We start from the raw sequence: 12,899 nt of genomic DNA on the forward strand, positions 1-12,899 counted from the left end.
GATAAGACAAAAGGCTGGAGTTGTAACTCAGTGGTAGAGTGCTTGCCTTGCACATGTGAGGTACTAAGTTTGATTCTCAGCACCACATAAAAATAAATAAAGGCATTGTGTCCATATACAACTAAAAACATTAAAATATATATATATATATGTCCATGTTTGTCAGGTATGGTAGCATGTGCCTATAATTCCAGCTACTCAGGAGGCTGAGGAAGGAAGATCTTTTGAGCTCAGGAATTTGAGGTCAGTCTGGGCAACATAGCAAGAATTCTACCTCAATTTTTTAAAAAAAGTGTTATTTCTCAGAATCTTTCGTGTTTCAGAAGATTTTTCTCTGCCTAGTAATTTTAATTTACAAGTAATTTTAGCAACCATTATCTCTCAACTCTTAAAGATTCCAAAAGAGACATGAACAAGTAATTGTACTGTATGGTAAAATATTAAATTACCAAGGAAGTGCACACAGAGAAAAATAGAGGATAGGTAATCTTTTTTTTTTTTTTTCTGGAAATTTAACCCAGGGGCAAGGGCCCTTTACCACTGAGCTATAACCCCACACCTTTTTAAAAATTTTTAATTTTAAGATAGGTCTTGCTAAATTGATGAAGCTAACCTCAAACTTGCAATCCTCCTGCATCACGTCTGGACTTGCTGGGATTACAGACATGCACTATCACACTTCACTGATTCAGTATTGAAAGGGTAGGTGTCATGATATATTTTCAGAGCACTTGGTAACTAAGAAAAGTTTAAAATAGTAGGTCAATGCTAAACAAAATAGAGAAAGAAACTTCAATAAGGAATGAACTATATTCAAAGGCATACCGAGTAGTTTGCCATAGAATCCTGCCTAACATTTTCTGTAGTTCTCAATAAACATTTCTTGAGTAAATTAATGAATATAATAATGAATAAATACAGCATAAATTGTTCAGAGAAGAACATTAGCTTGGAAGTAGAAAAAGTGTAAATCGGGATATGTGGTTATGAATTTGACTTACAGTAAAATAAAATACATCTAGGTACTGGGGATATAGCTCAGTAGTACAGCACTTGCTTACCTTATGTGAGGAAGGCCCTGGGTTAGATCCCCAGGATCACAAAAAATAAATAAAATAAAATGTATTCTACCTTTCCTAAAAATTCCCTATATTCTATCTACTCATGCATCCCCCCTCTCTAAGAACCCCTGTTCATTTTACTATCTCCAGTTTTATACTTTCCAATGTCAATAGACCACAAGTAGGTTGTTTTTTTGTTTGTTTGTTTGTTTGTGTGTTTTTGCAGTGCTGGGGATTGAATCCAGGGCCTTGCACATGCAAGGCAAGCACTCTACCAACTGAGCTATATCCCTAGCCCAGAAGTATGCTTTTTATTCTGGTTTCTTTCTTTAGCAATATGCCTTTAAGATGATCCCAACTCATTCTGCAGCTTCCTTTTTATCATTGAATAATATATTCCATTGTATGGGTATACTACAATTTGCTTATCCATTTATCTGTTGAAGGACATCTTGGTTTCTTTCACTTTAGGCAATTATACATAAAACTGGTATAAACATTCTTTTGCAGAATTTTGTGTGAATATAAGTTGTCAAGCCAATTTAGATAATAGTACTGGATTGTATGGCGAGACCATGATTAACTTTGTAAGAAACTGCCAAACTATCTTCCAAAGTGACTATAAAATTTTGCATTCCCACTAGCAATGAATGAGAATTTCTCTTGCTTTGCGTACTTGCCAGCATGTTGTCAGTGTTTCAGATCTTCTTAGTCATTTTAATTTGTGTGTAATGATGTCCCATTGTTATTTTAATTTGTAGTTTCCTGATGACAAATGATGATGAACATCTTTTCATACTCTTACTTGCCATCTGTGAATGTTACTGAGATATCAGTTCAGATCTTTTGACCATTTTTAATTTGTCTTATTTTCTTAATTATTAGTTCTAAGAGGTCTTTGTAGTTTTTAGATACAATTACATAATCATATAAGTTTTGCAAATATTTTCTTCCTGTGACTTATCTTTTGATTCTCTTAACAGTGTCTTTCACAAAGAGATTTTATTTTCCATCTTGTGTGTGTATGTATGCATGTGCCTTGTACATATTAATCACATTCTCTACCACTGTTTTTGTTGTCATTGTTGTTGTTTTGCTCTGTTTTGCTTTGTTTTGTTGAGTTTTTTGTTTGCTTTTTGTATTGGGGATTTGTGGATCAAACCTGGGAATTTTAGTAAAGTCTAATAGTCTAATATCAAATTTTCATCCAGAAAATGTGTTTTTATTTATTTATTTACATATAGAAATCCAACTGAGCAGCACAATTTGTTGAAAAACTATCCTTCCTCTTTTGAATTTCACATCTTTGTCAAAGATCAGTTACCTATATGTGTGTAGTTCTATTTCTGGTCTCTCTTTTCTATTCTATAATCTATGTGTCTGTCTATCCTTTTATTTATTTTTTATAGTGTTGGAGATCAAACCTAGAACTTTGAGCATGCTAGTCAAGTGCTCTACCTCTGAGATGTACCCCCAGCCATATATGTCTATTTTACCAATATAACAGTATCTTAACTACTGTAGCTTTGTGGTAAGCCTTGCAATATGATAGCCCCCTGACTTTTTTCTTCAGTGTTATGTTTACTATTCTCAAGTTTTCCTTTTCATATAAACATTAGATCTAGTTTGTCTATAGCTACAAAAATCACTTCCTGGAATTGGAGTTGTGTTGAATCTATAGACCAAGTTGGGAAGAAGGCACATCTTCATAAAATTGGGTCTTCCACACAGTATCTATATATTTATATAAATCCCAGGTTAAATATATTAAATAATGAAAGGAGTTTATTACTCACATAATTTAAAGTGTCTGAGATAACAGCCTTCAAGCATAGTTTCATAATTTATCCTATGGTATATCTTATCCAACAGAGGTCATATTTGACTTTGGCTATTTTCCCTCCTGGCATTGAGTGGAGTTCTAACTTTATGTCCAAAGCATCACCTAAAAATTTTCTTCAAGCATTTCTGGCAATTGATGTGGATCCATTCTGATTTGACTAACAGAGATCACAAGCCAATTCTTGCAATAATATTTCTACAGTAAATCATATATTTCACTTTAGATATTAGACAGGGGTAGAGTCAGCTTCCCAAGAAGCACACAGATTTCCAAATGGAAACTGGATGCTGGTGTAATATTCTGGGAAAGCAATCACATATGTGAAACCAAGGGTTCAATGCTCAGCACTACACATACACATAAAAGGTGAATTTATGATTTATAAATAATTCCTCTATAAAGTTAATTTAAAATGTCATTTAAAAAAGGATAATGCTCTTTGAACCTCAGTTTAGAGGCACAGATCTCCTGATGAGAAATGGATTAAATTCACTTGATTTACTGCTTTGGCCAGGATAACTAAATTCAACCCAATTCTTGGGTCCAAAAGGAAATCTAAAGTAAATTCCAACTGGGCACAGGGGTGCACACTTGTAATCCCAGCAGCTCAGGAGGCTGAAACCGGAGGATCTCTAGTTCAAAACCAGCCTCAGCAAAAGCGAGGCACTAAGCAACTCAGTGAGACCCTGTCTCTAAATAAAATACAAAATAGGACTGTGGATGTAGTTCAGTGTTTGAGTGCCCCTGAGTTCAATCCCCAGTACCTAAATAAATAAATAAATTCTGAAGAAAAATATTCTAAGGTCATGAGGACTAGGTTTTATGGTTTGGATGTGATATGTCCCCCAGCAGCTCATTTGTGAGACAATGCAGGAATGTTCAGAGGTAATATGATTAGATTACAAGAGCATTAAACCCTTAGCCTCACACATGCTAGACAAGTGCTTTACCACTGAGCTAGACCCTCAGCGCATAACTAGATTTAATTAAGTTATTTTTTAGTATATTTACAAAGTTGTGTAACTTTTGGCTCTATAAAATTTCCTTTTCTGAGTGTTTCATACAAATGGAATTATGAAAGATTGTGACTCTTTTTCTGGTTCTTTCCCCTTAGCATAAACTCTTTGAGGCTTATCCATGTTGCAGCATGTATCAGTACTTCCTTTTAATTGATAAATAATATTCCATGGTATGGATATTCTACCTTTTGTTCATTTATTTGCTGAAACATTGATGTATAATACTATGTCATGCTCATAAAATGTATTCTGAAGAATATCCCAGAGTACCTGGGATAGATTCATGTCTGCCATTTGTTATATTTGGGGATTCTTGGATAAATACGAATGAGTATTCCATCTATGAAGTAGACACAAAACTGGGTTCAGTCTAAAACTTCTGATAAGGATTCTAGGCACACTGATTCTGAGATTGATCTTTCCTGGCCCACATCATGCAGGGTGTGGTGGGTGAAATCCAGCATTTAGGGGCAGAAAATCACTGAACCAATCAGAAAAGGATTACCTCTTGGCACTCATCTGAGGATGGCATAAGTATAGGGTCTTTGTTGAAAACAGTATACCTAACAACAAAGCTTGAGAATGTCCAGCTTCTCATGCCGGCAGGTTCCCTCAGCTTGGGTGAATTAACAATTCTTCCTTTTGTGTTTCTAGGGGGGCTTGACTGTAAAAGGCCTGGAAATACTGGAGTTACATAACTGACTCTTATATTCTTTGTTTAACACCTATTGAGCATCTAATATCTGCTAGGCCATTTGTATACATAGTCTAATTAAATGTTTGCATTTACAAAGTAGTTACTATCATAATTATTTTACAGATGGAGGAATTGGAACTAACAGAGATTTATTTGCCCAAAGTCACCCTGGTAATGAAAAATAAGGCTAAGATTTGAACCCAATCACTCTAAGGTGAATTCTCCTAATTCTAGTATGCTATTTTGAAAACATGTTATTTAAAAAGTTCAGAAGTCTTGGGTTCAATTCCTAGCACCATTACTACCACCAAAGGTAGCAAGTGAGGAAAATTTTAATTTATTATGGTAGAATAATAAGGGTAGAAGTAAGCGATGATTAAAACAGTTTTCCCTGCTTTCCATTCACAGTGCTTGGGATCCAACCTGGGGCCTCACAAGTGATGGGCAAATACTCTACCACTGAGCTACGACCCCAACCCCTTGAAATGTTCCTTTCCAGTCATTTTGGGGAAAGAAAAAATACAAGGGCTTTACACCAATCAGAATCATAGGAGTGGGGAAAATGTTGAGGGAAGAGGAGTCTCCCTATTTGGTCTAAAGGCACTACCAAAGAGATTACATTCATTTCTGTTTCCCCATTTTATACCATTACTTGGATCGATCCCTACCTACATAAATATTTGCAAGGATCAGATAGTTCTTAAAAGATATTAAATAATTAATTTTTCATTCTGTTATATTCAAAATAGGTAGTAAATGAAAATATAAAATATTAAGAGAGTTCCTAGGCTCTTAAATGCTGTCGAATTTGGGTAATAGATTCTGAGGCATAGAACTAACTACCTTTCTTTTGCTCTTATCAATAAACCTCTTGTCTTCCTAACTTTGATTCATGCTTTTCCTTCTGCTCAATTTTTTTTTTTTACATATTTTTCTTGCTTGAATCCTTCTCACCTCCATTTCTCATCATGAATATCTGGTACTCAGAGAGGCCTCTGTTAACCACCCACTTTAAAATAGCTTATTCTGGGCTGGGGGTTTATCAGTGGTAGGCACATGCTTAGGATATACAAAGGTCTGGGTTCAGTCCTCCAAAACAAAAAGACCATTCCCCATATTAGAGCATTTGGTTCTGTTGTTGTTGTTGTTTGGGTTTTTGGGTTGTTTTTTAATGGCGGGGTAGTTTGTTTGTTTGGTACCAGGGATTAAACCCAGAGGCCCTTAATCACTAAGCAACATCCCAGTTCTTCTTCTTTTTTTTTTTTTTTAATATTTTTTAGTTGTTGATGGACCTTTATTTTATTCATTTCTTTATATGTGGTGCTGAGAATTGAACCCAGTGCCTCATACATGTGAAGCAAGCACTCTACCACTGAGTCAAAACTTCAGTCCCCCAGCCCTTCTTTAATTTTAATTTTTAGACAGGGTCTCACTAAGTTATTTAGAGAGCATTTGTTCTTAACCTCCAAAGCCTTATTGCTAATTTTTAATTATCTATTTGCTTATTGACTTGTTCATTGACTGTCTTGGCCCACCCCTATTTATACTGCAAGTTCCCTCTGAACAGGGAGCAAATCTGTTTTGATCACAGTATGTATCTTTCTGCTAGCATAGTGCTCAGTTCTTAAGGAATCTCAATGAATCATGAAAAAAGTCAAGAGTAAAACAAATAAGTCAGACTTTAAACAATGTCTCTGAAGCTCCCTTTTAAGTGTCCTAAAGACTAAAGGGATTTACCACTTTGAGGGGATAACACATCTTGCAGAACAACACACTTCTGGCTACAAAGCAGTTGAGCAATCCCCACGTACTTTGATCCCTGCAACTGAGTTGATTTAGTTGAAAGCTCCTTACCCATCATTGCCTAAGGTCCATCAACTATTGATTGATGGAGAAAAGTTAGCAAACCCTGGGCCTTTCTAACCAGGCACCACAGAATCAGCAACTTCAAACAGTTCAAGGAAGGCATTTAAAAGCATTTGTTTGTTTGTTTGTTTTATTTATTTGCTATGCTGTGCTTCAAACCCAGAGCCTCGAGCATGCTGAACAGGTGCTCCACCACTGAGCTACCTGCAACTACCCTCTTCATTTTGATTATCATTTTTAAATCTTGTATTTAAATCTTCCCTAAATGAAGTCCCAGAGTCTTTTGTGGTGCAGAAGAAGAAATGGCTAGAAAATGTTTCCTGGGCTTGCAGAGCACTCAAGCCCTAAATATCTCTAGCAATCTTCGGTTCATTGTCCTAAGCAAGGAAGGAAGACTTCCAAATCATTTTTCTTATCCTACCTCCCTATCTCTGAGGAAGGAAAGATTTAAGTATTATTGATACTGATAAATTCCCAGTAAAGAAGTAAAGTAATAACTTTTCTCTGAAACCAATTACAGCCATTTCTACACCATTATGAGAAACACTAGTTATGTTATGAACCTTAAAATTTTCTTCTTCTCCAAAAGACCCTGAGATCATCTTTAGAGACATGAAGCTCCAACACAGGTGAGTGGAATCAAAGGAATCAAATTTCCTGCTTTTCAAAGCTAATGTAGTTACCTTTTTTTTTTCTTTGTGGTGCTATGGGTCAAACCCAGGGCCATGAATAAGCTATAAAAGTGCTCTACATTAATCTATATCCCCTACCCAAAGCTATCTGTATTATAAAACCTCACCATGTCCTAGGGAAGTCTAAATTGTCAGAGGGCAATTCTCCAGAAAGATCTATAGTGGGAGATGGGACTTCCAAGCATCTTTTGGATCCATTTCTGAGCAGAACAAGTTTTTCTTAATTTGTATCTGGAAGTGCAAAGGACTAAGATATCTGTTTTACAATGGACAAGCAAGCCATTGCCCTTAAGTTAAAATGTTTGTATTCTCTCCTTCACCCTTTTCCATTTTCAATATAGTGATATCCGATTGGCTCTTACATTCTCAGAAAAAGTGCTAATGCTTAAAATTCAAGAAGAAAGCATTTTATACATACATATGAAATGTATATGTATATGTCTATATGTGCATATATATATTTATATATATTTTTAAATGTGCATACATATATATATATGCATATATATAAATAAGAAACAGAGACCACCATAGGGACAAAAGACAAATTCCTTAACTCATGCCCTGATAGCTATTAAAAGATGGTATAAGTTTTTTCTCTGTTCTCTCACCTAACTCATAACTTGTTAGCTATTAAAAACTTGGTATGTGCCTTAATCATCCCCCTCAAACCATGTTAACAGCTTTAGAGACCAGTGGCATCATTAGCACCAGGAGGTTTTTGCCATGACTTCAAGGACAAACAGCATTAAAGGATAACAACTGTTGACAGGCCATTAAAATGGCAATTCTCAGGACTTTTAACTTCTTACTTGTCCTAAATTGTCTTCTCTTCTATTTCCAACATATGAGCTCTTCCAAGAGTTGCAGTAACTCATTCCCAATATAAAACAGAGATGTTTATACAAGATGTGGCATCGATATGGAAAACTAACATTTGGCTACAATGATTGACAGGATTACCATGTCTTCCTCAGTGTAAAAGGTATCCTCACAGGAAAAGAAAAATAAACCTCTGAAAAATACCTAAAGCCAATAAGCATTTTTTTTTTTTTTTTTTTTGGTGAAAAAGGGCATTTACTTTTAGCAATACAGAAAACTCCCCACCTCCAAAGAAACAGATACCATGCAATCATTTGAGAAAAAATGAAAATCTACATGAGAGAAAATTGAACATTTCAATGAGAATTTAAATAGGGAGGCCCAGCAACGGAAAAGCTGGTTTCTAAAAATGAAGGAATTACACACTTGGATGACACTGAAACTCTGCTGAACTAGCAGATTGGTATAAAATGTTTCTTAGGGCTGGAATGTAGCTCCGTGGTAGAGTACTTGCCTAGCAAGCAGGCCCTGGGTTCCATGTCCATGACCTTTTCTGCCATGACTGGCAGTCTTTCTGTCTTTCCCTAGATAATTTGGAAATTTTGTCCAAGAGCCATGGGGTCCTGCTGACTATGCATTTGACCAGGGTGCGTATAGCCAATCTGTGAATTCTTTGCTCTGCCAAACTAGAGACAAGTGAGCCGTCACCAAGGGTTGTGTGGTCTGCCCTAGAGAATGGAGGGCTTTTCCCTGGAATGCATGGCAATGTGGGTGTTGAATGCCCTCATGTACGTGAAGCTCCTTCCACACTCCTCACAAGTAAAGGCCTCTCTTGGTTGTGATGATGCAGATGAGTCTTCAAACTTCTCCTCTGGAGGAAGGGCTTCTTTCTCCTGTGCGTGTGCAGATGGATCTTCAAACTTCCCCGGATGCAGTAGCTCTTGTCACACTCCGGACACTGGAAGGGCTTCTCCCGGCTGTGGACACGCGTGTGTTCCATGAGCCGGTACTGCTGCGGGAAGCTTTTGCCACACTTCATGCACGAGAATGGCTTCGTGCCACTGTGCTGGAGAAGGTGGCAGTTCAAATTTCCTTTCAGACGGAAACTCCGGTCACACTGGGGACACTGGCAGGGCTTCTCCCCGCTGTGGACGCGCAGGTGTTCCGTAAGCTGGGATTGCTGAGCATAGGTTTTGCTACACTGGCGTAGGGCCGCTCGTCCCTGTGTATGCGCTGGTGGAACCTCCCGGAGGCCTTGCAGAAGAAGCGCTCGTCGCACTCGGGACCCTGGGAGGGCTCGCTGAGGTGCGAGCGGCGGCGGAAGCCGCGCCCACAGTCCGCGCAGGAGAAGGGCTTCTCGGCGCTGTGGCTCTTGAGGTGCTGCGTGAGCCTGGAGCGCAGGGGGAAGGTCTTCCTGCACTGGCCGCAGGCGAACTCCCGCTGCCTAGCGTGCACCCCCGCGTGGTGCGCCAGTTTGGAGGGTGAACCTCTTACCGCACTTGGCGCAGGAGAAGGGCTTCCCCTAGCTGTGCAGGCGCTGGTGGGCCCTCTTGGCGTTCCTCCAGAAGCAGCTCTAGCCGCACTCGGAACACTGGAAGGGCTTCTGCCCCCGGTGCTGGACTCCGTGGGCTTTCAGGCTTCTCTTCAGGCGGAAGCTTTTCTTGCATTGGGGGAGAAGGGCTTCTCTCCGGTGCGGACACGCACGTGATCCGTGAGCTTGGTCTTGAGGACGAACTTCCTCCCACAGGCCTCGCAGGAGAATGGCTTCTCCCCGCCCCGCCGTGCGTCCTCTGGTGGGCCTGCAGGGCGGCCTTCCGGGCAAAGACCCTGCTGCACTCGGGGAAGCCTAAGGGCTTCTGGCCGCTGTGCTGGCAAAGGTGCGCCTGCAGGCTTCTCCGCAGGCGTAAGCCCGGGCCCGCAGCACTGGGGACACGGGAAAGGCCTCTCCCCACTGTGCAGCGGGCGGTGCTCCGTGAGCTGGCACTGCTGGACGAAGCCCTGGCCGCAGTCCCCACAGTGAAACGGCCGCTCACCTTTGTGCAAACACAGGTGCTTCTTCAAGTTGGCCTTGTAGCCAAAGGTCTTGCCACACTCAAGGCAGCGAAGGGCCGCTGCCCAATGTGGACCACCTGGTGAGTGATGAGGCTGCACCTCAGGTGAAAGCTCTTCTAGCACTCACTGCACCGGAACAGTTTCTTACAGCCGAACATCCGGGTCCACGCGAGTTCCGATTTCCCTCTGGATTTGTTTTTGTATTTTGGACTTTGAGAGGTTCTTTTAGGTTCTTGGAGTGGCTACTAATGTGCTTTATCAAGTCGCTCTTTATCTGGAAGTCTTTCCTGAAGACAAAGCAGGAATACAACCCTGGCCCTGGAGGAATTTCTATGTCTAGTGGGACATCCAGAGACGTAAGCCTTGGATCTTTCTTGTCTTGTCATGATTAGAGAATTTTATTTGGAAATTCTTTTTCTTGGAGGCTTGGAGATTGTAAGGTGGCCCTTTCTAATAAGGTAGTACACAGGTCCTGATTCTGAAGACCATTTAAATGTCATTCTTGATCTTTTGCCCTGAGAGTCCCCTGGTTATCTGTTCATCAGCAGAAGGGTTAATTGTCCTTCTTGTTTTGTTGCAACACCTCTGATTGCTGATTAATAGCGTTCTCCCTTGTTCCATTCAGATGATCAACTCTGGCTTTGAAGAAGTGCAGCCCAGGAAATCAAGGGTCTCATAATTGGCCTTCATCACTTGCTGGTACATTTCCTTCTGCCACTCCTCCAGGATCTCCCACTCTTGCTCCGAGAAATATAAGGCTACATCAGCAAAGGTCACGGTAACCGAACAGGGCTGGGCCTTGACAGCTCCGGGGGACCCGCCCCGCCCCGCCCCGTTGGCCAATAAACATTTCTAAACCTTAGCACACCTCCACCACCATCTTACAAACTGCACTTTCACGTGAATAAAACTAACTCTCTTCCATTGTTCCAGGAGCCAGCCTGGTCAGTGCTGTGTGTTCATCTCAAATAGAAGCCTTAATAAAAGCTTTGCCAGTATGTCCTCTTGTCTGACTTGTTTCATTTCTACCATTAATAAGTAACAGAGAGATATGAGAGGTGGAAACATAAGATTAAGGGGATAATTCTATACAGTGGGTCTCCTGTGCTGACCCCACATGCTTTAAAAAAAAAAAAAAAAAAAAAAAAAAAATTTACCTCCTGCCCTGTCCAGGCTTAAGTCAATAGGATATGCTATGTTTTTAGCAAAGGACCTGTTATCTGCAGGAGTAATTTAGGCCCAAAGACCCCTCCCTGATGATAAACACACACACACACTCCCACAAAGGGAAAGACTTATGAACTTTCCAGTCAAAGCTTCCAGGATTCAAAAAGGCAGAATTTTACAAGTTTTGGTTCCTTCCTAGTCCAGGAACATTTCTTACCACATAAAAAGGGAGTGAACCTTCCTAGAGCCAACATTTGCATCTTCAGCTGGAAGAGGATATCCAAATTCACTTAGTTTCAGTCCTCTTAAAACAAACAAATAAAAAAAAAACTGGATCTGTGAAAAATGCTATCCACTCAGCAGCTTTTATTGTATGCTTATCTCTCTTCTTATTTTCCCACATCAACTCCTGCTTGTGTGACCTGCCCAAAAATCTTTCCTGAGAGTTTGCATAGAGCCAACAGTCTTTAGAACCCTGTAACCATTTCAGCTCTAGGATCGACCTCTTAGCCACTTTAGGTTCCAGCAAGCATCTTGGCTGCTGCAGTTTTTCAGCTCACAAAGGGTCCCATGCTCTAATATAATCACCAAGTGAAAGTGAACAGGTCAATTTTTTCCTTCTTTCTTTCTTTTTTCTTTTCTTTCTTTCTTTCTTTTTTTTTTTTGGAACAGTGTGAGTTAAATCAATGTTACAAAACATCATCATTTGTGAAAAGCACACATGTATGCATGTAATTCGTCTCTTGATCTAAAGACGTATATTTCGCCCAATTTTGTTGGTAACCTTAATTTTAGTAGTAAGTTAGCACAAAGATTATGCAAACCAATGTGATGTCAGGTGTGGTGATAATCGAGCTACCTATAATTCCAGCTACCCCCCCTGGGAGGCTGAGGCAAGAGAATCACAAGTTTGAGGTCAGTCTGAACAATTTAGTGAGACCCTGTCTCAAAATAAAGTGTTTTAAAAGGGGATGCAGATGTATCTCAGTGGTAGAGCATGCAGAAGGCCCTGGGTTTGAATCACAAGGGGAGGGAAGAGGGCAGGGGGAAGGAAAGATGGTGGAATGAGACAAACATCATTACCCTGTGTACATGTATGATTACACGAATGGTATGATTCTAAATTGTGTACAACCAGAGAAGTGAAAAGTTGTACTCCATACAATAAAAAAACAATAAGAGTAATACCAAAAAAAGTAAAAAAACCAAACCAAAAAAAAAAAAGAAAGAAACCACAGTGTCTATGGAAAATAATTTTCCTTCTATCCTTATTTATACTACAATCATATTTCCTCTTTCCCTTACAATGCTCCTTCTTGCTCTGTGAATTCTTTATTTCAGTGGTGAATTCTTTAATTCTGTCAAGAACATGAACTTATCTGTAATTAATCTCTATTGAATTGAATGGTTAAAAGAAAAAAAAAAAAAGGGTGTTCAACCCCAGGGATGCAAAAGCCTCAGTGTATTACTGCTTACCTATCTCAAAGGACTTGGAGGACTCATCAGAGAGTGGAGAGCATTTGGACACTTTGTTACTCACAGGTTTTTTGCTAACAGCAGGCCAGGACAATATGGAGGACCACAACCACACCCATAAGAAGGAATACATACAGGATGTGTGCCCATTGCACAAGTGGATTTCTTCAGATGATTTATGAGTACATTCCTTTACTTTGCAAC

At 39.6% G+C, this 12,899-nt stretch overlaps 1 pseudogene; it reads right to left on the reverse strand.

The window, feature by feature from the left end:
* Positions 1-8,728: 8,728 nt before the first annotated feature.
* On the reverse strand, positions 8,729-11,791 carry LOC124961203 (zinc finger protein 425-like; annotated as a pseudogene).
* Positions 11,792-12,899: the final 1,108 nt, after the last annotated feature.

The sequence above is a fragment of the Sciurus carolinensis genome, chromosome 12 (genome assembly GCF_902686445.1).
Source record: "Sciurus carolinensis chromosome 12, mSciCar1.2, whole genome shotgun sequence".
Taxonomy (NCBI): Eukaryota; Metazoa; Chordata; class Mammalia; order Rodentia; family Sciuridae; genus Sciurus; species Sciurus carolinensis.